This window comes from Equus przewalskii, chromosome 24, assembly GCF_037783145.1.
Source record: "Equus przewalskii isolate Varuska chromosome 24, EquPr2, whole genome shotgun sequence".
In the NCBI taxonomy this organism is placed as follows: domain Eukaryota; kingdom Metazoa; phylum Chordata; class Mammalia; order Perissodactyla; family Equidae; genus Equus; species Equus przewalskii.
Genome location: NC_091854.1, coordinates 26378715 through 26403169, shown reverse-complemented (window position 1 = coordinate 26403169; position 24455 = coordinate 26378715). Strand labels below are relative to the sequence as shown.

The 24455-nt window shown below is 38.1% G+C and overlaps 1 long non-coding RNA gene and 1 pseudogene across 1 annotated transcript in view; both read left to right on the top strand.

The window, feature by feature from the left end:
• Positions 1-1546: 1546 nt before the first annotated feature.
• LOC139079050 (nucleosome assembly protein 1-like 4) lies at positions 1547-5447 on the top strand (annotated as a pseudogene).
• A 663-nt stretch (positions 5448-6110) lies between these two features.
• The window catches only part of LOC139079137 (uncharacterized), a 76965-nt gene continuing 58620 nt past the window's right edge, over positions 6111-24455 (top strand). The window contains exons 1-2 of the long non-coding RNA XR_011532470.1: positions 6111-6306; positions 8060-8145. This is a non-coding gene — a long non-coding RNA (uncharacterized lncRNA). The remainder of the gene's footprint in view (positions 6307-8059; positions 8146-24455) is intronic.

Sequence of the window (24455 nt, the reverse complement as noted above, 5' to 3'; positions counted from 1 at the left end):
AGAGCAAAATGTTGCCTTTAGTATGCCCTGGAGGTCCCAGATTAAAAAGGAAACTTCTTACAAATTCCAGTTCATTTAAACTGCCTCATAGATTGTCTAAGTGGTTTATTTCAAGATCTTGCAAAAATGTTTATAAATGAAAATAAAATAATGTTACAGGGAGAAGGAAACGAGGAAGATTTCTAGAGCTTCTCCAAAGAACAATGGAGAAGCATTTAACTGACGAATCAATTTTAAAACATCTTGAAATCTTGATAATAGTTTGATGATGTGACAAGTCACTCACAGTGACTTCACTTTGTGGTAAATCTTGTGAAATTAGGTGAGAAGGTTGTAAAAGGCATTTTAAAGCCTGTTATGAGGAAGAGAAGTCATATCCATTTAATGCAATTGCAAAAGCCAACCAGAGAAGGTGTTGTGAATTCACTCAATATCAACCGAGTACTTGCTATATGTACTATCAGATAGAGGGGTATTGCTTTATCGCCCTTCCTCTGACGTGTGCTTGAGGAGAGGAAGGAAGCCAGAATACGTCCTGGCCTTCGAGTGTGATGATGACGACACAGCTGATGTACTGCAGGGGCACAGGTTTGGACATGTGCGAAGGAAAGAATTGGGAGTAAGAGGAGAAGGGGCTGGAGTCATTGGCAGCAGTCAGAATACGGACAGCCTTTTGGACGAAGAGCACTGGGCGATAGGTCCTAGGTGGGATGATACTGTGAAGCATTTGGACATCTGTTCCCCTCTTCACCCAAACCGCTCCTCTACACCGTGGTTCTTCCCTATGTGCTACTAGACTCAGGGCCCTTGAGAGCTCCATTGCTCCCTGAAAACAGAGAACACAGTACACATGAAAACATGTGTACGACTATTACTTACATGAGAGACAGCACCTAGCATGGGTATAAAGGAGAATCTGAGAGACAACTAAGCCAGGCTAATGCGGGAGGGAGGTCTTTAAAACCTCTCCCTGGCACAAGAGGTAGTGACTGGGGGCCATGCCCAAAGGGTGAGAGACAGCGCTGTGCTGCCTCCTCACGGGAGCCGTGAGGGCTGAAAGCATCCCGATGACAGCTGTTTGATGATGTCCTCTCCGACCTCTTAGAAGTTACTAACAGTGCAAGTAAATGAAGAAATTCTCATGCACCTGGTGATGCAGAATCCTCAAGTTTTGGTATCTTTACAGGAATGACTTAAAACTGTGTTTTACACACCTTCAAGCTACATTGACACTTCACCTAAGCAGTAAAAAGATGAGCCAATGCACTGAAATAACTTCAGGTGAAATGTACTCCTTTGGAAGCCAAGATCTATGGGGACATTCATTCTCGGAAATAAAGTGTGCAGCATTATACCAGTCTTTTTGATGAGGGAAGGAATTTTCTGTGGTAGTGTTAAACTTCCAGTGTGAATGAAGCAGCGCATAAACTGGCTGGAGTCCTTGCTATGGCCTGAGTGTTTGTGTCCTCCCAAAATTTATATGTTGACTTCTCAACACCTAAACTGATGGTATTGGGAGGTGGGGTCTTTGGGAGGTGATTAGGTCATGAGGGGGATCCCTCATGAAGGAGATCAGTATCCTTTTAAAAGAGACTCCAGAGAGCCAACTCACCCATTCACCATGCGAGGACAGAGTGAGAAGCCGGCAGTCTCCAACCCAGAAGATGGCCTTCGCCAGAGCCCAGCCATGCTGGCCCCCAGATCTTGGACTCCCCACCTCGAGAACTGTAAGAAATAAATGTTAGTTTATAAGCCACTCAGTCTGTGTTATTTTGTTATAGCAGCCCAAACAGACTAAAACAGCCCTGAGAAATAAGAGTCAGAGCAGAAGAAAAAGCAGCAATCATAGGAAAGTCAGACCCCAATCGAATTCCAGAGTTCTGGTTCCTCTGCTTTAGAAATGTCCCCAACCTCTAAATAGGAAAGTGAAGTAGTCCAGAAATATGATGAAACCATCTCGAAATATCTTCAGGCTCTTAAAGTAAAATTTTCAGATCCTGGACTTGTCTTTTGTTTTAGATGTCCACGTTGAACCCAATGACTACTTTACCAACAAAGTTCTGACAAAAACTTGCAGGATAAACTCTGAGCCAGATAAGGCAGATCATTTTTGCTTTGAAGGCCCTGGAATAGTTGATTATAATGGCTATAGTATTGATTGGAAAAAAGGAAAGAAATTACAGTTCAACCAATCAAGAAAAACAGAAACACTGATTCCAGGCCCTGTTAGAACAATTACTGAGCAAGTGTGGAGTGGTTCATTTTTTTAAAATTAACTTCTTCAGTCTGCTGATAACACCTGAAGATGAAGTCATCGGATGAAAGTTCAGAATTCACTTTAGTATCAGATTTTGAAACTCAGAAATTCTGGAAAATATGATTCCACATAGTGTATATTACTTTATTGGAGAAGCCATAGAGATGATGAGAATTTTGAAGAAGGCAAGGAAGAGGAAGAAGAGGAAGAGGAAGTGAAAGGAGGAAAAAGTTGGACGATGCTGAAGTTGGCCTCAGTTGTAATTTTTTGTTTGGCTATCTTTCATACGTTTCTAGAAAGAAGCCACCTGACCTGCTGAATGCATGTAGCAGTAAGAAGTGCGTACTCTTCCATGGGGCTTGAACACGTAATGGCTATGTCAGAACACCAGGCTCACTAGGGGAGTCAGTCATTGCTGCAGCAAATTCTTATTGACAGTGTTTACGGACAGCTTGTTTTCAAGTGAATGATTTTCATTTTAACTTTTCTTTCTTTTAAAATTTTGCTTAACTTGTTACTTAAGTGTCATCAGAAATAAGAATAAAGCTCTTACAGCACTTTCTACAACCTTGGGTACCAGATCTGGGCAATCTTTCTAGGCCTGCACTGAGAGAAGCCCTAAGACCACATTGGGGTTGGGCCTGGGCTGGGAGAGCGGTATTGGAGTGGCCACTAGACACATAGGGAAGATAATATGATAGTGTAGTTCAAAGGCTCTTAGAATCTTGTAATGTGCTAGTAAAAAGATTTATTTTTCCTTTCTTTAGAAGAAATCCACACGTTTTGTTTCCAGCAACTAAAATCTGCTTCATGTGAAAGCGTCAAATGTGTATTTATGCTGATCGTCTCAGAAAAGCCAAGGTGAGTAAGCTTATGCTTTCCTCACAGTTTTACATTCTGTTTTTTTTTTCCATTTTGCCTTTCCAGAGAATGGGTGGGGGAAAGTGGGCACACTGGTTCTCAGGTGTTGCCTTGAGAGTTCTTCTTCACAGGTCTTTAAGCCTTGTTTTTAGGTAGTTTGACTGATGTTGTTGCTCATTTCCAAGTTTTCTGACGCTATGTTTGTCACTAAAGTTCTAGTAACTTAGCCCAGAAAGGAATGATAGCTCCTAATCCTTCCCAGAGGCCTCGACAGAAAAAACTGCATCTTCTTGCCTGTAGCTTTTGAAGGAAAGGAACTGTTTTCATAATATACAAGCCAAATTTTGCAGTTAAAAATTAAATGGACTGTAACCAAAAGAGACAGGATTTGTGAGTTTTTTGATTTCTCAGCTAGTGTTGAGAAGCTTAGAGTGGAAAGTATAAATTTCCAATTTTGTCACATAAATTTAAAGTCCTCTTTATCAGTAATGCTCTCATTTCTCGGCTCCACTATTCTGCTTTGTTTTAAAAGCCCTGGATTCGGTGCAGCCTGTTTCTTGATTGATGTGCAGGATGTCAAAAGTGTTTGACAGCAGCCTCTGTCAGCGGGGCACTAGCAGAAGGTCAACATCGTGACCAGGCATGTAGAGAATGCTCCAGCCTTGCCTTATAATTCACATTTGTAATGTAATGTAGTACAGTGTTCAGTGTGTACAGAATAGTTAGAATATCTTATCAAAGTTGTGAGACATGAATCCAGCACAAACAAACAAAGATAAAACCAGACAAGACACAAGTGGTAAACCTTCTGAGAGCTAGAAAAGGGAGAGGAGTTGGGAGGTAATGATAGAGCTGGACAATGCGTGAAGGTCCCTGAGAAGGAGCCTTGTGTGTTCTCTAAAGGAGGGGGGATGGACTCCCCACGAAGTATGAGCATCTGTCCTCTCTCATTCCCTGTCTTGCAACCACACAAGGAAGCCATCTCACAGTATCATGAGGTCCCCATGCCACCATGTCAGGAGAGCCATAAAATAGAACATCAATGGTAGAGGGTCTAATGGAGCTCTGGTGGCCCTGGGGTGGCATGGAAAAGTTGCTCATTTTTCTCATGTCCCTGAGGAGGGCACAGCTGTTAGCTGAGAGAGAGTGACATGGTGGACCTGAGGAAGTGTCACATTCTTGTTGAGGGACACCACAGAAGAAAGAGGTGTGGGCCATAAGGCCAGAGACCGGGTGGGCTGCCTCAGTGAATCCACTGTGGACCAATGAGTCCATCTTCTGAGCACTGAGTGGGATCAAATTCTCACTAGATGGCAGCAGAGTGTAGGGCCCAGGATATGAAAGGAGAATCAGATACCTTCCCATCACCCCTAACCCCATGCCCTACCACTGCTCCTTATGATGGTCCTTCTTCAGGAACTCATGTGCCATTTCTCTAGGAAAGGAGAAACCAACAAACTCTAAATTGGTTTAACTTGGAATGACTGAGTTTACTCTGAAACTAGTACAATTTTGTTTTCTGCTTCCAAATACATCGCAGCACCGCCAACTCCCAGAAAAGTGTAAGGTCTAATCCCTTAATAAATCCCTTGTTCTTTGTCGCTGAGGGCAGTTCTATTTCTCTATTTCAACCATGTTATAGAAATTGATGTTGGCCCTGGTTCCAGAGGAACAAAACTTTAGGATAGCGTTCTGAATCGGTTCTGGATGATCTGGAATTGACTTTTGGATGTGCTTTAAAGATTTAAAGGCAGTAGTAACCGTTTTTCCATTGCTAGAATGGACACTTGCTCATGGCATGCAGTGGCAAAACAGTTACGTAAATTATCTGTAGACACTTATAACCCAATCTCTACGCAAGGTCAAAGTTTCCTTTTAGGGCAGTCATGGATGGTCCCAACCCAGACTTTGAGTGGGGAACTTGAAACCCTGAGCTCACTTGGAAGCAAGCAGATCACTCCATTATGCTCCTTATATTGGAATGAGCAAGCATCCTGATTTGTCCAGAACTGAGAGGGCTCCTGGAATGCCCAAACTGGAAAAGTCCCAGGCAGACCAGGGTGAGTCTATATTCACTAAAGTGTTCTGTGACAGCAATTACTTGACGGCAGAAATTAGTGCCTTCAAGGACTTGGAAGGTGCAGGAATGATGATTTCTACCACAGCTCCATTCTACCTATCTTTTTGGGCTGTTTGGAAGACAGACAGATTTTGGAGTATGAAAGCGGATTACTCTAAACTTAATCTGGTGGTGACTCCAGTTGCTGGCACTTTTCCAGATGAGATTTTGTTCCTGGAGAAAATCAACATATCCTCTAGCTCCTGGTAATTAGTGGCTAGTGAATGGTTCTTTTTATCTACACTTGTTAATAACGTTATTAATGAAAAGTTTGCTTTTAGTTGGTACCTTTACTATCCTGCCTCAACTTCCTGTGTCAACTCTCCGGCATTTTACCATTGTCAGGGTGTATCAGTCAGGGTTCTTCAGAGAAACAGAACCAATAGAAAATATATATAAATTTATTTGTTATGAGGAATTGGCTCAGGTGATTATGGAGACTGAGAAGGCCCACAAGCTGGCACTTGCAAAAGCTGGAGACCCAGGAAAGGTGGTGGCATACTTCCAGTCTAGAGCTGAAGGCCTGAGAATCAGTAAGTTCCAGTCCAAGGGCAGAAGAAGACTGATGTCCCAGATCAAGTAGGCTGGCAGGCAGGAAGCAAAAAGACAAAAAGAGAGAATTGCTCTTTCCTCTGCCTTTTTGCTCTATTTTGTTCTTTTTCAAGGCTGTCAACGGATTGGATGTGACCCACTTGCATTGGGGAGGGCAGTCTACTTTACGGGGTCCACTGGGTCAAATGTTAATCTCATCCAGAAACACTCTCACAGCCACACTAAAAATAATGTTTAATCTGGGCACTCCTTGGTCCAGTCAAGTTGACACCTAAATTTAACCATCACAGAGGGATTAGCAAGTTGTTTCTGTAAAGGGCCAGAGAGTAAATATTTTAGGCTTTCTGGGCCACACGCAGTCTCTTCTCCCCTTGTTCCTTCTCCTCCCTCTACTTCCTCTTATTTTCAACTAGCTAAAAATGTGAAAATGATTCTTTGTTCTCAGGCTGTATGAAAACAGAGTGAAAGCCCAGATTTGGCCCATGGGTCATAGTTTGTCAACTCTTCTAGCCCACAGGTAAGTCAAGTAGCTAATATAACCACCAATTTACAGATAACTGGAATCTCAGAAAGTTTTAACAGCTTGCCTAAGTTTCCGCAGAGAGTAAATGTATTATCTTGGATTTTAAAAAGTTTCCTTAAGAGTCTAAACCTTTTAATCTTTCCTTGCACTAATTTTTTTTCTGATTTTATCTTTTATGCTGATAGTTTTATTTTATCATCGCTGATGAGCAGGGATCCTATGTAAAAATTAACTTGTTGTGGTCAATGTTTAATGTTAGAAAGACTATCTCACCATTGAGATAAGTGGTCATAAGACTGAAATCATTGCATTTGACCAACATTTGCCAGCATTGTACTAATTAATTTAACAGATATTCATTGCAGGTGTAGTAGATGCAAAGCACTGTGATAGGAACTGCAGATATGGTGACAAACACTCTCCTTGATCAAATTCTAATCAGGCTCTTCTGAGCTCCTTTTCAACTTGGTCTCAACTTTTGGATTTCCATGTTGGTCTCTGCATTGTCCAATTTTAGCAAGAATCCTGCTAAATAATTTAGCCAAAATCTCCTGTCCTTGATGTCTGACCACACTCAATACCTGATCAGGTCCCTCATGCGCCATCATACCCCAGGTGATATCTAATCACCGTGGTTGCCTTCAGCAAGAACCTGTTAGGTTCAGCCTAACCTAGTTTAAGCCCAATATTTCCTGTTAGTAATTTTCCATTTACTGACCTCTCCCCGCCGCCCGCTGCACCCCATTCCTTTACCGTAACTTCCGACTTGCTCATGCTGTATTTGAGTCCAACCTTTCTCCCCCACTACAAAACCAACCCCATTGCTGTGTTCCTTATTGCTCTCTCAATAGTTCCCTTGAGTTAAGTCTGCCTTACTATTCTTTAACAAGTGTCATGAATAAATTTTTCTTTAAAAATGCCTAAGTGTAAGACAGACTTGTTCCCTGTTCTTTCAGAGATTACTCTCTAGGAAACAAACTTTAAACAGAGAATTGAACAATGAAAGGAATAGGAGTTGTAGTATTTGCTCCAAAGGAGAAGTCAGGTTGCTGTCGAGTTACTAGTAAATTACTCCTATCCCATCAGTCAACACTTAGAGTCAGGGTGAGGGAGGGAGGTGCAGTCCATGGAGTTGAGAAAGGAGCTTGGATTAAGAGAGAGAGAGTTTTGGCCACGTGATTTACTGATGGAGACCTTACCACTACCTATTCTATCCGGAAGTTCTCAGGGGTTTTAATTAAAGAGTCAAAGCTCCTATAATAAAAGGTCATATTGGGAAGGGTAATTTTAATATGATGGTTGTACCCTTTAGCTCAGTGATTCTCTAATTTGATAAAACAGCTTATTAAAATGCAGAGCTTATTAAATATGCCAGTTCCAAGTCCAGAGATTTCTGATGGGGCCTAGGAAAATGCATTTCTACCAAGCGCTCCAGATGACTCTGAAGTAGGAAGTCCATGATCCACACATTTGGTAAATATTGCTGAAGACAGAAGACAAAGGTGTTATATGGGTCTTTGTTCCCTGAGTCCCCAAGAAGGAATGCATCAGCTACTTTTAAGACCCTACTTTTAAGGATGTTAAAGCCACTTCAGACCTTTGTTACAGAATCTTGGTCTTCATTGTCTGGTTTGCCTCCAGCTATTATGCACCCCCGTTCTCACCCTATCCTGACCTTCTGAGGTGTGCTTGGGTTTTCTTGTAATTACATGCTTGCCTTGATTTATGTTGTTTTTCTCTTTTTCAGTCATGACTTTTGTTGAATGCTGGCTCCCCCAAAATATTATCCAACCAACTCATTGAGAAGACAGAGCTGAATTTATTCTTGCCATGGTAAGGGAGAGCACTGCATTGACATCATCTTACCATCTTACCGGGAAGAGGACAAAATTGGGGTATTTATGATAATTTCAAAGTCCAGTTTAAGCCTGATCTTTCAATACAGCGACTGGATTAGAATTGGGTAAGAGTCACAGTGTAATAATTTAAAACGGGTGGATTTTGAGGTGATGGGTTCAGAATCTGAAGATGCAAACTGTCATTTATGGATTTCTATTGAAGAGTTTGGGTCTTTCATGAAATTCTTGGTATGACCAAAAAAGTTATTTGTAACTTTTATCTTCCTGGGCAAGAGTTTCCTGGAATATAAAGTTATATTGATGATGGCAGGGGAATAATAATGTCCTGTAAATGTAGACAGGAAGCTGTGTGGCTGAAGATGGTTTTGGCTTTCACTTTTAAAAGCTAAAAATGATTCAAATTTTACCTATTTTCATTCATTTCTTTATAGGTTTAATTTTACTGGTTCAAATTAAAGCATAATTTTTTTCCCCCAGAAATGTCTGAAATTCGTTGTATTCCCTGGGTTCTTTTATGCTTGAGATAATTGAGATGAATGTTGCTTTTTTAATGTGGAAACATTTTGGTGGGATATAATGTTCTTAGGGAACACTTTGTTTCCCTCAGAAAGAAACACAAAAAAATGTTTTGTAACATTTTTCCTATGTACATTTGGATATAGAAGCTAGAAATAATTTCTACTAGTAAGATTACATCCACTACTTTTCATATTAAAGTTTAAAATTTAAATTCATATAATTTTAAAGGAAGAAAAAGAAATGGATGAAATTGAAGGAATTGCTAAATTTAAGTGAATGTTTCTCCACCAAAAGAGATATTACTTTATAAAGAAGATTATAGTGTTCTATGGTTAACAATGAAAGGTTATGAAAAAAATTAAGTCTTTGGAGCCACATTTTCCATGATGTGTTTTATTAATTTAATTTATTTATTTACCTATTTTTTTTGTGAAGAAGATTTGCGCTGAGCTAACCTCTGTTGCCAATCTTCCCTTTTTTGTTTGAAGAAGATTGTCCCTGAGCAAGACATCTGTGCTAATCTTCCTCCATTTTGCATATGAGACCCTGCCACACTGTAGCTTGTTGAGTGGTGTGTAGGTCTGTGCTCTGGATCTGAACTGGCCAACCCCAGGCCTCTGAAGTGGAGTGCATGAACCTAACCACTACACCACTGGGCCATCCTGCGTGTTTTATTTTATATTATGCGTTATTGCCCTATTATGATAAATGAGAATATTTCTACTCTTATGTTTATCCCCTATCTCTTCCTTCCTCCTGCTGATTTTCTGGGTAAGTTGTCATTTTCATGTTTTCAAGCATATGACATTTCAATGCTGTTCTGTACCCACAAACTTGTCATCAATTGTTTCACCACTTTTCTACTTAAGAATATCTTTATTTTGATTCACCTCTTGGTTGGTTAGATTTCACTGTCAAGTAGATTTTCTGTCCCCAAAATGTGCATAGATATTGTGTTCCTGAGGTCTTGCACATGTGGATTTATCTATTACTTTTATGTTTGAAGTATAATTTGGCAACATGTGAACTTCTTGGGTTACATTTCCTCAAAAGTCTATAGATATTGGGTTTCTTTCCTTCAGAAACTTGCTCCATTGTTTTTTAGGAATGAATATCATGGAGATGTCAGGCCAGCTTGATGTTTTCCTTGTAGGTGACTTGTATTAGTTAGAGATCTCCAGAGAAACAGATCCACTAGCAGATAATCTATCTATCTATCTGTCCATCCATCCATCCATCTATCTATCTATCTATCTATCTGTCTGTCTATCCATCCATCTATCTATCTATCTATCTATCTATCTATCCATCCATCCATCCATCTATCTATCTATCTATCTATCTATCTATCTATCTATCTATCTATCCATCCATCCATCCATCTATCTATCTATCTATCTATCTATCTATCTATCTATCTATCCATCCATCCATCCATCTATCTATCTATCTATCTGTCTGTCTATCCATCCATCCATCTATCTATCTATCTATCCATCCATCCATCCATCTATCTATCTATCTATCTATCTATCTGTCTGTCTATCCATCCATCTATCTATCTATCTATCTATCCATCCATCCATCCATCTATCTATCTATCTATCTATCCATCCATCCATCCATCTATCTATCTATCTATCTATCTGTCTGTCTATCCATCCATCTATCTATCTATCTATCTATCTATCTATCTATCTATCTATCCATCCATCCATCCATCTATCTATCTATCTATCTATCCATCCATCCATCCATCTATCTATCTATCTATCTATCTATCTGTCTGTCTATCCATCCATCTATCTATCTATCTATCTATCTATCCATCCATCTATCTATCTATCTATCTATCTATCTATCTATCTATCTATCTATCTGTCTATCTATCCATCCATCTATCTATCTATCTATCTATCCATCCATCCATCCATCTATCTATCTATCTATCTGTCTGTCTATCCATCCATCTATCTATCTATCTATCCATCCATCCATCCATCCATCTATCTATCTATCTATCTATCTATCTATCTATCTATCTATCTATCTATCTGTCTGTCTGTCTATCCATCCATCTATCTATCTATCTATCTATCTATCTATCTATCTATCCATCCATCCATCCATCTATCTATCTATCTATCTGTCTGTCTATCCATCCATCTATCTATCTATCTGTCTGTCTATCCATCCATCCATCCATCTATCTATCTGTCTATCTGTCTGTCTATCCATCTATCTCCTATTGGCTCACATGATTGTGGAGACTGAGAAGTTCCCAGATGCACAGTCATTAAGCTGGAGGCACGAGAGAGCTGGTAGTATAGCTCCAGTCCAAATCCAAAGGCCTGAGAACCAAGACATCCAATCGGTGCAAGTTCTGGTTTGAGAGCAGGAGAAAACCGATGTCCCAGCTCCATCAGTTAGACAGGCAAAGTTTCCTCTTATTCATTTTTTTCTTCTATTCAGGTCTTCAATTGATTGGATGAGGCCCACCCACATTAGAGAGCACACTCTATTTTACTCAGTCTACAGACTCAGATGTTAATCTCATCCAGAAAAACTTTGACTGACACACCTGGAATAACGTTTGAGCAAATGTCTGGGCATCTCATTGCCCAGTTAAGTTGACATATAAAATTAACCATCACACATGTTTTCTCATTTGGGTAGCTGAAGTATTATTTCTTTGTCCTTGAAATTAAATAACTTAACCAGGTTATATTAATTATTCTACATCCACTTTCATTTAAACAATTTCATCAATAGTCCCCAGAAGCTATTTCTACTTTTCCCATCTCCATCCCGTGATAGTCATTAAAAAAGAAAAAATATATGGGAAACTTTCTTTTCTCAACATGAAAGACATATTAATATCTGTTGGAATGAGAGATATGCAAAATATGACCAGCATTCCATAATTCTGTCATTAATTTAACAAATAGTGTCTGTTATGTATCTGCCAGACTCTATTTTAAGTGAAGTCAGCAGATAAAATTCCTGCTCTCAGGTAGCATCTAAATCTATTGCACGATCCACAGTTAATTGCTTACATTTTCTAAATCGTGGCTATTAGGTATGTGTAGTGCTCATCTGTCTAATTCATGGGCTCCACTATCTTTTCATATATTAAGAGAAATTTCTGTGTTATGTCCCCCTTAATGGAGGAGGAGGCAGGATGCAGATTAGTGGACATCCTTGCAGCTGCCACAGGCATGTGGCGCAGGCTTCATCAATCATATATACCAGTGTGAGACTTTGACGTGGAAATGAGAGAGGACGAAAGAGTGTTTAAAACGACAGTCATTCAAACAGTTCTTATGATTTTGTCAAGAGTTTGGGCAGGGCAGAACGAAGACAATTTGTGTCAGCTCCATGATGCCTGGGGCCTCAGCTAGAATGTTTAGAATGCTGGGGCTGGAAAAATGAGGGCAGCTTCTTCACTCAGATCTCTGGCACTGGGTGCTTCTTCCTGTGGCCTTCGCTCCGTATTGCATCCCATCCTTCAGAGCCCCTCTTCATGGCCTCTCTCTCTAGCAGTTACTCAACTTTTTACATGCCAGTTTAGGGTCCAAAGACGATGGAGCAGGAGCTGCCAGACCTTCTTAATACCTAGGCTAGGAAGTCCTAGAACATCATTTGTTCTATATTATATAGGTCAAAGTAGTTTTCCTTTGAATGGATTTAATTTGTAAATGGTTTGGACTTTGAAAATGCAAGTTAAAAGAATCATAAGGTCATGTGTTGATTTTTTTCCTCCAAATCCTTTCTCTTCAGTTTTAGGCAATGAATAGAAGAGTAGCATTATAGGCATGTTTTAGAAAGTTTTTGCTTATTTTTCATTGTTGATGCTAGACTCTAAGATATTCATGGTTCAGAAATTCTTATAGATATAAGTGCAGATCTTTCTGAAAACAAAAAGTGATTTTAAAAGCATTGTAAAAGATACTTTAAGAAGAGTACAATATGGTGATCAGGAGTGGAATTTTTGAAACATGGCTTTCAGTTCAAACCCAGCTCCATCTCTTAGTGGCCATACGACTTAGAGCAAGTTACTTAGCCCCTCAGTGCCTCAAGTTCCTCAAATGTGAAGTGAAGACATTAGCAGTGTCTCTTGTACAAAGTTGTTGTGAAGGTTAAATGAATTCACATCTGTAAAGCCTTTATCATATCTAGCCTATACTAAATGCTCAACAAATCCTAGCTATGATTATTATTATTATATAAAACTATCAATCCAATAGAATGAAGCAAAGGAGAAAAAATAAAAACAAAAAAAGAAGATAGTAGAAATATGACCAATGTGATAGTACAATATGAAGAGTCGATAAATGTGTACTGATTTTTTAAATTGAAGTGTAGTTGACATACAATAATATGTTAGTTTCAGGTGCACAACACAGTGATTTGACATTTGTATACATTGTGAATTGATCATCAAGATAAGTCTAGTAGCCGCTTGTCACCACACAAAGTTATTACAATATTATGGACAATATTTCCTATGCTGTGTATTGCATCCCATGACTAAATGTATATTGATTAATCTTCACTATTAAAACACAGACAGATTGGGAAAACATTACAAAATCCTGCTATATGATGTATCCAAGAGCCAAATCTGAAACTAAACTATGCAGAAAGTTAAAAAATGAAGGGATGATTAAAATATATATCAGGAAAATTATAATCAAAAAAGCAAAATAACGCAAAGTAGAAACTAAGGCAAAAAATGTTGGTGGAGGTAAAGATCACCACCTAATAAAAAGAAAGGAAGAATTCACTAAAAAGATAAAAAAATTATGAACTTCTATGCAGCAAATATTGTCTCAAATGTGTAAAACCCAAACTGACACAATTATAAGATAAATTTGACAAATCCACAAACATGCTGGGAGATTTTTAACAAACCTTTATCAGAAATTGATAGACCAACTATATTCAAAAATAAAGTAGCGATTTTGAACAAGACTGACAGCTTGATCTGCACCTCAAAATAGAAAATATGCATTCTTTTTAAGGATACATGGTAGTTATAAACATTGGCCAGGCGTTAGTTCTCAAAAGAAGCCCGAGTGAAGGTCAGAGCGTGTCCTGTGAACACAGAACGTTAAATTAGGAGTCAAGAATAAAAAATTATTTAGAAAGACTCCATTAATTTGTAAACTAAAAAAGCACTACTACATAACAGATAATCACAATCAAAATTATAATCTATTTGGAATTAAATGACAATGAAAGTTCTACTCATGAAAGCTGCTAAAAAAAGTTTATAGAGGTTCATGTATAGCTCAATTTGAAAATTCAAATTATTTAAGTATCAGCTCAGAAAGCTAGAGAAAATTGATGAAAGGATATAAGATAAGAGGAGAAATGAATGAAATAGGAAACAGAAATGGAATCAACAAAAGCAAAAGCTGTTTCTTTATTAAGATTTTAGCTATATTTATAAAATGTGTTACATGTGAAATATTATCTCATGATTGCTCTGTCCTGGAGAAGAGGAAGGAAGGTACGCATTCAAAGAGAATTTCAGAATTTTTCATGAATTTTGATCTCTGTTATCGTGTTATCTAATCACACAGACATCTTCCTTCCTTTACTTTCTATTAGTTACATCACATTAGTTACTTTACATTCTGAGACATAAGAAAACGTTTTCTCTTTTAGAATTCCCATAGTTTAGGAAGCACATTTCCTAATACATCTTCTCAAGTGTGCCAGTCCTACTACAAATTCAAAGCAAAATATTTAAGACGAACTTCAATATAAACGTAAATATACACATTTAAGACAAAAATAGTTACACATTCCTCACAGAGATGTGAAGTAGAAAGTACACGTGAAAAAAACCAAATTCCTGCTTAATGTGAGTTGAAGTGTTTGTGGAATGTTTCAGACATACATGCAAGAATTGGTGGAATGTACTTAATAAATCAAAAAATGTTTGCTTTAAATTCCAGGGTTCAGATTTGCTTAGTTGCACCTTAATATTTTGCAGCTAGATCTGCTCTTTTTAGAGTCAAGCCTTCTGCATTATCCAGAATGATGCCATCTCTTGTATTCTTAGGGAGGTTACTAACGGGAACTGTCTTTGTATAGACTTATTTCATCTAGTTGATGTGCTAATGAGTTCTAGGGGAACAATTGTATTTTATTGAATTAGGTACATTTATGTAACTGGAATTGCTGTCATTTTCTCCTGTATAAAACCTTAATTCCCTTGTTCAAATTGCTCAAAATAGGTCGCCATTGACTGCTGCAAAATAGGTACCAAAATGAGTTTTGCAGACATAGTGTATCCTGGTACCCTTATTTAATGCAATCATTTTCAACATTAAACCAGATGGGCTCATTATCTTCTCTTCAACATGCCTCATAGTTAAGGAAAAATTAGTATTTATCTAGATAAGAATGTTTTATTCTTTCTCAACTCAGAACTTGTACTCTGCCTCTTTTGTCAGAATTAGCTCTGCTCTCCTGGTTTGTAGATTTCCTGTCTTGTGAATTCATTACATCGTCATTTTATTTTCAAGAGCAAGCTATGTACTCTTTAGATTACATTAGGGTAAAATTGGCTTTGCTAGTTATTGCCAAAAGGAAATGGAAAAGATTAGAGAAATTAAGTTTAGTTTAGTAGATATTTATTGAACATCTAATATATACTCATTGTTGGGAGGGAAAAAGAACTATAAGACATGATTTTGCTTATTTCATTCAAAACTGACATGAGTCAGTTCAAATGAATTGCTCAAATTATTGGTGCAGACGTTAAATGTTGTTTTGGACATTTCATCTTTTATCTTGTCTACAAGGGGAACTATCAACATAAAAAGGTTAGACTTTGCTTCATTCACACAACAAATGCTTGGTGAGCACTTGCCATATATAATGGAACATAACTGTGAACAACACAGAGGGAGGTAGGCCCTGCCTGTGTGATGCTGGGAAAATCTTAGTAAAGGATTGTGTAGGGATCATAGTCTTCTACTAAAAGGCAATTTCTAAGATTTCAAAAAGTGATGACTAATGTGGTACCCTTTTCCTCTGTGCTCAAAAGAGCCCCAAGGGGTGACCTGTGCCCACAAGCATGCTCTATCTTGTCTGCGTTGCTCAGTGAGAGAAACATGATTGATTTCCAGGCTTCAGCGGGCATTTGACACCACATTTGTCAAATGCTTCCTTTCAAATTCTCGCCTCTTGCTTGAAAGAAAAATACACTGGGCTTGTTAAATCCATGCAAAAATGAGATTTTGGTTACAACTCAGTAAAGTTTATGCTGCTCCTTAGGGCATATATTTTTCTTCTTTAGTTAAAAACCATGCTTGCGTAGCCAGGGAAAGCTTATATTAAGTCGATATCCTGCTGTCAAACTAAGGGCTACAAAATGTGTATACTATAAATATTTCAAATCTTCAAGGAAAAATAATTTGAATTGGTAAAACCAGTGGAATTTCCTTGCATATGGTAGTTTTTTTGAATATTGCATATGTAAATATACATAAAAATGAGCATATCGTCAGAGAATCTTTTTATATGTTAGATATTGCAGATCTTATTCTGTGTCAGTTACTTTACATATGTTCTCTAAGCATTAATTCAAGCATTACAGCAACCCTTAAGATAAGGGCTATCATCAGTCAGATTTTGCAGACAAGAAAATTGATGCTTAAAGAAGTAAAATAACTTATCAAATTTCATAGAGCTATTAAGTGGCAAGTCCTGGCTTTGAAACCAGATCTGCCCGATTCCAAAGCCTATCTTTTAAATAGGTATATGGTTTATCCTGTATATGGTTTAAAGTTTTATTTATCCAGCTTGTGATTCTGTTTTTTCCCCCAAACATTTTTGCTCCTATTTAAGACATAGCCTTGAAGACTTCTGCAGATCAAAGTTAAGGCCTAGTAATTTGTCCACAAACCATTTACTGGCTCTCATTAGCATTTATTCGTGCCAACGCCTCTAGCTAGCCCTGATTTTATTGATGTGCATGGATAGCTACCATTACTCGAAAAGAATTTAAAATACGTCTGAAGTCTATACAAAGGGTCCTTGCAAAATATAATTAAAGCACCTATTGCACCTTTTTGATATCAGGGCACATCATGTGTGATATCTATTTTTCTTCTCCCCAAACCTGGTCTACCAGTTTTATTTTCTTTCTGCCCCATGTTCAGACGTCTAATGCTCATGTACTGCTTTCCAATGACTTGGCGTTTTGGAAATTTTTTGCATTTTTCCCCAGAGCAAAAGTATCCAACTAATGGTCTTTAGCCCAAATCAGACTTACAGACTGGTATGTCTACTTTGTACACTGTATTTAAGTTTTTTTGACCCAACAGTTGAAACTCAGAAAATTTCGTATAAAATATCTGGATCCTAAACATAATCTGGCAACACTGGATCTGCACTTCTGCATGGGAATAAATGCTTCCCTTTATGTAGGGTGAGTTCTCTCCTCTTTGCCGTGGACACAAGAACTCGCAATTGGATTTCCAGTTCTAGGCCAATGCCAGTTACCATTTCTCATCGTGCCACACCGTTTTCTCACGTAGAGAACTATTTCTCCATATTATGTCTTAAAAGTGGGAAAACAAAAAATAGACCCAAAGGTCAATGTACTTCAAGAAAAATGAAAGAAAGTACATTTCTCTCTAGATGTGAAGTATATTTAGCAATCTTTAATATGCAATCAAAATATGTGTATTATACCAATATTTCCCACTAATTTATGTTACCTCTTGGGTGACAGAGTTTATGACTCTGGCTTTTAGAGCATACCTAAATATGCAAAGACTGAAGAACTGACAAAAAGGAACAAGGACTAGAGTTAGCAAAATACTCTTTGATTCACAGTATAATTCCTTTAGGGTCACCCACATGTCTTTGAAGTTTTAACATATAAGCCATAAACTTAATTGAATCACTGAGCAAATTCATTTGTGAAGAATTATGTTTACTTTATCTTGAAAAGTTTAGATATTTTCTTCTTTTATTCAATAAAATTCAATAAAATAAATTTTACCTATATTAGAGAGCATTCAGTTATAAATCACTTAGTTACCTAGTCAATATCCCTCCCTCCCTTCTCCTTTACTAACAGAAGCCTTATTGCTTTGAAGCATCAATGAAACCATGAAAAATTCTCATATCCCAGATGCCTTTGCAGCTTGGGAGTAGCTATATGACCCAGACAATGAGATATATGTGGAATTCCACTGGATGGAGCTTCTGAGAAAGCCACTTTTTGGATAATATTAAGCACAATCTCAGTTGGCATACTCCTTTTTTTGTACTTTATCCTTAACCTTCTTCCTGCCTAAAATGCATATGCAGTTCCTGAAGATGGAGCAGTCATTTTGTGACCATAAGGATAAAAGCTACGTGCTCAAGTTGAGTAGAAGAAAGTTAGATGAAACCTGAGTCCCTTAAGCTTTTATGGAGTTGTCATGCCAGACTTTGGTTACTTACTTTCATAGTTCTCGTTACTTGAGGAAAATATTGCTCTCTTTAGTTAAGCTTCTGTGGTCAGGTTTCTGATGTATGCAGCCAAGTACAACCCATAACTAATAAAGCATCTAGAATCTGAAAGTGAGTTGCTACAGATAACAGATCCTAAAATATAGAGGGGCTGGAACTTTGTAAAGCAAAATCCTGAGAGCGAGAACTCAAGCCTAGATCTGGCCATTTGTAAACTGGTGTGTGGCACACTTGTCCCTGTTTGTCTGAGACTATTCTAGTCTTAAAATCAAAAGTTGTACATCCTGAGAACACTCTCACTACTGAGCAAACCAGATGGTTGGCTACCTTATCAAAAGCAGGGGTAGAAGGAAGAGCATTTTTAATAAAGGAGGTACTCTTTTCTTCAGCCTGCGATCTGTATTGACTGGGAGCTTTGCAAGGATAAAAATGCCAACTGCTTTCATATCTGTCACCAAAGCCAATGCAAGCAAAGTTGTACCCTTAGCAAGAAATTGTATTGGAGTCACACATCTCTCCTAAGCTTAGGTCTCTCCCAAGACATCCTAAGAGAATGTCTGCACAAGACCTTGGATTGTAATTCTTCTACAAGGAAATGAACAGAAGGAATTGAACTTATTTTTTGAGGGAGTTTTATTGCCAAAGATATGTGAACTTAGCAAGCAATGGTCTGTGATATTCAACCCCTAATGTTATCAGTGTACCCTCCAAACATACAGCCAAGCATGAGTGGGCTGTGAAAACAATGGAACCTCCAAGTTAAGACACTCTCCTTGATGTTCACCTCACTAATAGCCCTAAAGGGCAGTAGACAAAGAGAATTCCCCTGGGAGCAGAATTGAGATGTGTGGATGGCAATGTGTAGGGAGATGATTTGGAGCTGCACTGTCTATAAAGTGGCTATAGCCAGTAGCTACATATGGCTATTGAGGACTTTAAATGTGGCTATTCCACACTGAGATGTACTGTAAATGTCAAATACACACTAGAATCCAAAGACCTAGCATGGAAAAAGAATATGAAATTTCTAATTAATACTTTTTCCACGTTGATTATAAGTTGAAATAAGATTCTGAGTATATTGGGTTAAATAAAATGTAATACTAAAATTAATTTCACCTTAGTTTCTGAGTGATGGTCAGAAAGATGGCAGAATAGGCAGTCCCAGACTATCTTCATGAGAAGTCCAGAATCCAGTTAAGAAGTTGCAGTATCCCAGACAAATATAGAACTGAAAACAGCTGCATTGAAATGAGTTAGAAGAGCAATTTCACTTTATCTGCATCAGTCCCCTCCCCAAACTGGCACAGCTCAGGGCCAAGAGAGATCAGCTCAGGCTGCGACTTGTACAGTTGTGTGTGGGGGAGAGTGGAGCATGTGCCTGGCCCCCCCTGCCTTTCACTGTGTTCCCCATGGGCCTGGTTTCTGGCTTGCCTTACACTGAGCGCTGAAGGAATCAGCATTGACTGGATGCCTTGGACAGGTAGGAACAGAGGAAAAGAGGAGGGAAGATCCCTGAAGCCAACACAGATCTGCAAGACTGAGAAAAGGCACAGAACTGAGTCTTCACCCCCAGAAGGGATGGAGAGGAGTGGAATATGTCTGAAACATTTCTGGGGTTTCAGTGGAGAAGGAGAACCTGTCCCCAACATCTCGGATGTTTTATCTCTTCAGCGTCTCCAGTGGTTCTGGCTGGATTCAGAGCCTCCCTGAGAGGCCAGGTTCTGTCTCACCTCCCACCAAATGCCAAAGGAACCAGCATAGTCAGACACTAGAGGGAGCAAGAGATCATGGGCTCCTGAAATAAAAACCGGACTGGACACCTGGGGCAGCTGGTACAAAGGCCCAGAATCTAGCCAGGCTGATCAGTGAAGGTCTTTCCCAGTCAAAGACAGTCCGTAAAGTCTGGGAGAGGTGGCTGTTTCCTCATATGTGCAGACACACATGTAAAGCTACAGGAACACGAAGAATCAGGAAAACATGACACAATCAAAGGAATAAAATAAATTTCTAGTAACTGATCCTAAAGAAATGGAGAGATATGAATTTGCTGACAAAGAATTCAAAATAATCATCTTAAAGAAGCCGTCTTAGTCCTTTTGGGCTGCTATGACAAAATGCCACAAACTGGGCAGCTTATAAACAAAGAAATCTATTTCTCAGAGTTCTAGAGGCTAGAAGTCCAAGATCAGGGGGTCAGTATGTTCAGGTGAGGGTTCTTTGCCAGGTCTCACACTTCTCGTTGTATCATCACATGTGGAAGGGGCTAAGGAGTTCTGTAGGATGTCTTTTGTAAGAGCACTTATCTCATACATGAGGGCTTCACCCTTATGACATAATCACTTCCTGAAGTCCCCACCTACTAATACCTTTGGGGGCTAGGATTTCAGCATATGAATTTTGAGGGGGATACAAATACACCTCAATAAAAAAACAATAGAGTGGGTGTTGGATAAAGAAACAAGATCCAATTATACGCTGTCTATAAGAAACTCACTTTAGATTTAAGGATGCACATAGGCTGAAAGTGAAAAGATGGAAATGCAAATGGTAACCAAAAGAAAGCAAAGGTTGTTTACATTTATATTAGACAAAATAGATTTCAAGCCAAAAATTGTCCAAAAAAAAGGTCATTATATAATGATAAAAAGGTCAATTCATCAGGAAGATATGGCAATCATAAACATTTATGCATCCAACATCGGATCACCTAAAAAAACAAATATCGACAGATCTGAAGGGAGAAGTGACAGCAATACAATAATAGTAGGAGACTTCAATATCCCACTTTAATAGTGGGTAGAACATCCAGACAGAAAATCAATATGGAAACAGTGGACTTGAGCAACACTATAAACCAAATGAACATTCCAACCAACAGCAGAATACACATTCTTTTCAAGTGCATACAGAACATATCCCAGGATAGGTCACAAAACAAGTCCTAATAAATTCAAGAAGATTGAAATTATACCAAGTATCTTTTCTGACCACAATGAAATCAATAAAAGAGGGAAATTGATTTCTGAAATCAATAAAAGAGGGAAAACTGGAAAATTCACAAATATGTGAAAATTAAATGACACACTCTTGAGTTTTCCATTGGATCAAAGAAGAAATCAAAAGAGAAATTAGAAAATATCTCAAGACAAATGACAATAAAAGCACAACATGTGAAAACTTATAGAATGCAGCAAAAACAGTACTAAGAGGGAATTTTATAGTGATAAATGCCTACTTTAAAAAGAAGAAAGACCTCAAATAAACAATATAACTTTACACCACAAGGAACCAGAAAAAGAAGAACAAACTAAGCACAAAGTTAGCAGAAGGAAGGAAATAATAAAGATTAGAATGGAAATAAGTGAAATAGAGAATGGAAAAATAGAAAAAAATCAAGAAAACTAAGTTAATTGTTTTAAAAGATAAACAAAATTGACACACTCTAAGCAATACTAAGAAAAAAAGAAAGAAGACTCACATAAAGTCAGAAATGAAAAAGGAGACATTATAATTGATGTCACATAAAAAAGATCATCAAAGACTATTATGTACAATTATATGCTGATAAATTGGATAACCTAAAAGAAATGAATAAGTTCCTAGAAACATACAACCTACTAAGGTTGTATGAATTGTGAAGAAATAGAAAACCTGAACTGACTAATAATGAATAGGAGAATGAATCAGTGACCAAAAACCTCCCAACAAAGAAAAGACCAGGACAAGATAATTTCACTGGTAAATTCTACTAAACATTTAAAGGATTAACATTAATTCTTCTTAAACTCTTGCAAAAGACTGAAGAAAGTACACTTCCAAACTCATTTTATAAGGCCAGCATTATCCTGATCCCAAAGCTGGATAAAGACACTACAAAAAAAGAAAACTACAGGCCAATATCCTTGATGAATATAGATGAAAAAATTCTCAACAAAATACTAGAAAATGGAATTCAACAGCACTTTAAAAGAATTGTGCACCATGATAAAGTGGGATTTATCCTTGTAATGAAAGTTTGGTTCAACACATGAAAATCAGTTAATTTCGTATACCACATTAATAGAATGAAGGATAAAAATCTCATGATCATCTCAATAGATGCAGAAAAATCATTTAACAAAATTCAACACCCTTCCATGATAAAAACTCCTGACAATCTAGTTATAGAAGAAATTTGCCTCAACATTATAAGAAAAGCCCATAGCTAACAACACACTCGATGAAAAACTGAAAACTTTTCCTCTAAAATCAGAAAGACAAGGATGCCCTATCTACCACTTCAATTCAATATAGTACTGGAAGTTGTAGCCAGAGCAATTAGGCAAGAAAAACATATAAAAGGCATCCAAATCAAAAAGGAAGAAGTACAATTATTTGTTTGCATGTAATATGATCTTCATATGTAGAAAACACTAAAGACTCCACAAGAAAAGGTGTTGACAAGTAAACAAATTCAGTAAAGTTGCAGGGTACAAAATCAACATACAAAAATCAGTTTCATTTGTATACACCAGTAATGAGCTATCCAAAAAGGAAATTAAGAAAATAATCCATTGGGGCTGGCCCAGTGGCATAGTGGTTAGATTTGCCTGCTCCACTTTGGCACCCCAGGGTTCGTGGGTTCAGATTCCAGGCACGGACCCACACACTGCTCATCAAGCCATGCTGTGGCAGTGTCCCATGTACAAACTAGAGGAAGATGGGCACAAATGTTAGCTCAGGGACAATCTTCCTCACAAAAAAAATAAAACAATCCATTTACAATAACATCAAAAAACCCCACAAAAACCCCACTTAGAAATAAACTTAACCAAGGAGGTAAAAGACTTGTACACTGACAACTACAAAACATTGCCCAGAAATAAATCCATCCATATATAGTCAACTGATCTTCTACAAAGGTGTTAAGAATATGCAATGGGGAGGGACTGGCCCCATGGCCGAGTGGTTAAGTTCATGCTCTCCACTTTGGCTGCCCAGGGTTTTGCCGGTTTGGATCCTGGGCACAGACATGGCACCGTTCATCAGGCCATGCTGAGGTGGGTGTCCTACATAGCACAATCAGAGGCACTCACAACTAGAATATACAACCATGTACTGGGGGGCTTTGGGGAGATGAAGAAGAAAAAAAAAAAGAAAAAGGTGGGCAACAGTTGTTAGCTCTGGTGCCAATCTTTAAAAAAAAAAAAAGAATATACAATGGGGAAAGGACAGTCTCTTCAACAAATGGTCCTGGGAAAACTGGATCTCCACACCTAAAGGAATGAAATTGGACCCTATTTTACAACATGCATAACTGAGAATGGAATGAAGATTTAAAGACCAGAAGGTATAAAGCTCCTAGAAGAAAACATAAGAGACAAGCTTCATGACATTGGTCTTGGCAATGATTTCTTGAATGTGACATCAAAAATACAAGTAAACAAAGCAAAAATAAGTGGGATTACCTCAAACTAAAATGCTTCTGCACAGCAAAGGAAAGAATCAACAAAGTGAAAAGGCAACCAATGGAGTGCGAGAAAATATTTGCAAACCATGTATGCGATAAGGGGTTAATATCCAAAGTATTCAAGGAACTCCTACAACTCAATAGCAAAAAAACCCCTGAACACAACCCATTCCATCAAAACCCCCCACAAATAACCTGATTAAAAAAATGGGCAAAAGAATTGAATAGACATTTTTCTATAGAAGACATACAAATGGCCAACAGGTATATGAAAAGATGCTCAACAACACTGATCATCAGGGAAATGAAATCAAAACCACAATGAGATATTCCTCACATCTGCTGGAAGGATTATTATCAAAAAACAAAAGGAAAGTGTTGGTGAGCACGTGGAGAAGTTGCCACCCTTTTACACTGTTGCTGAGAATGTAAATTGGTGCAATCACTATGGAAAACAGTATGGAAATTCCTCAAAAAACTAAAAATAGATTTACTATATAATTCAGCAATCCTAATTCTAAGTATGTTTTCAAAAGAATCGTCCCAATTACATATTGTCTACTAGAAACCTGCATTACACAGAAAGATGGAAAGTGAAAGGATGGAAAAAGATATGTGCTAACATGACTCAAACCTGATATCTAGAGGTAGAGCAGCCCTCTTGTGACCATAACGATGAAGCCACTTGCTAAGGTGGGTAGACCTGAGATTCACAAGGAGCCTGGGTCCAGCAAGGAGACTTCCTTAAGCGCTGTATCAGCCCTGGACTTGGTGCCTCCAGTCTTCTTGTTATATGATAAAAATAAACTCCTTCTTGGGTAAACATGATA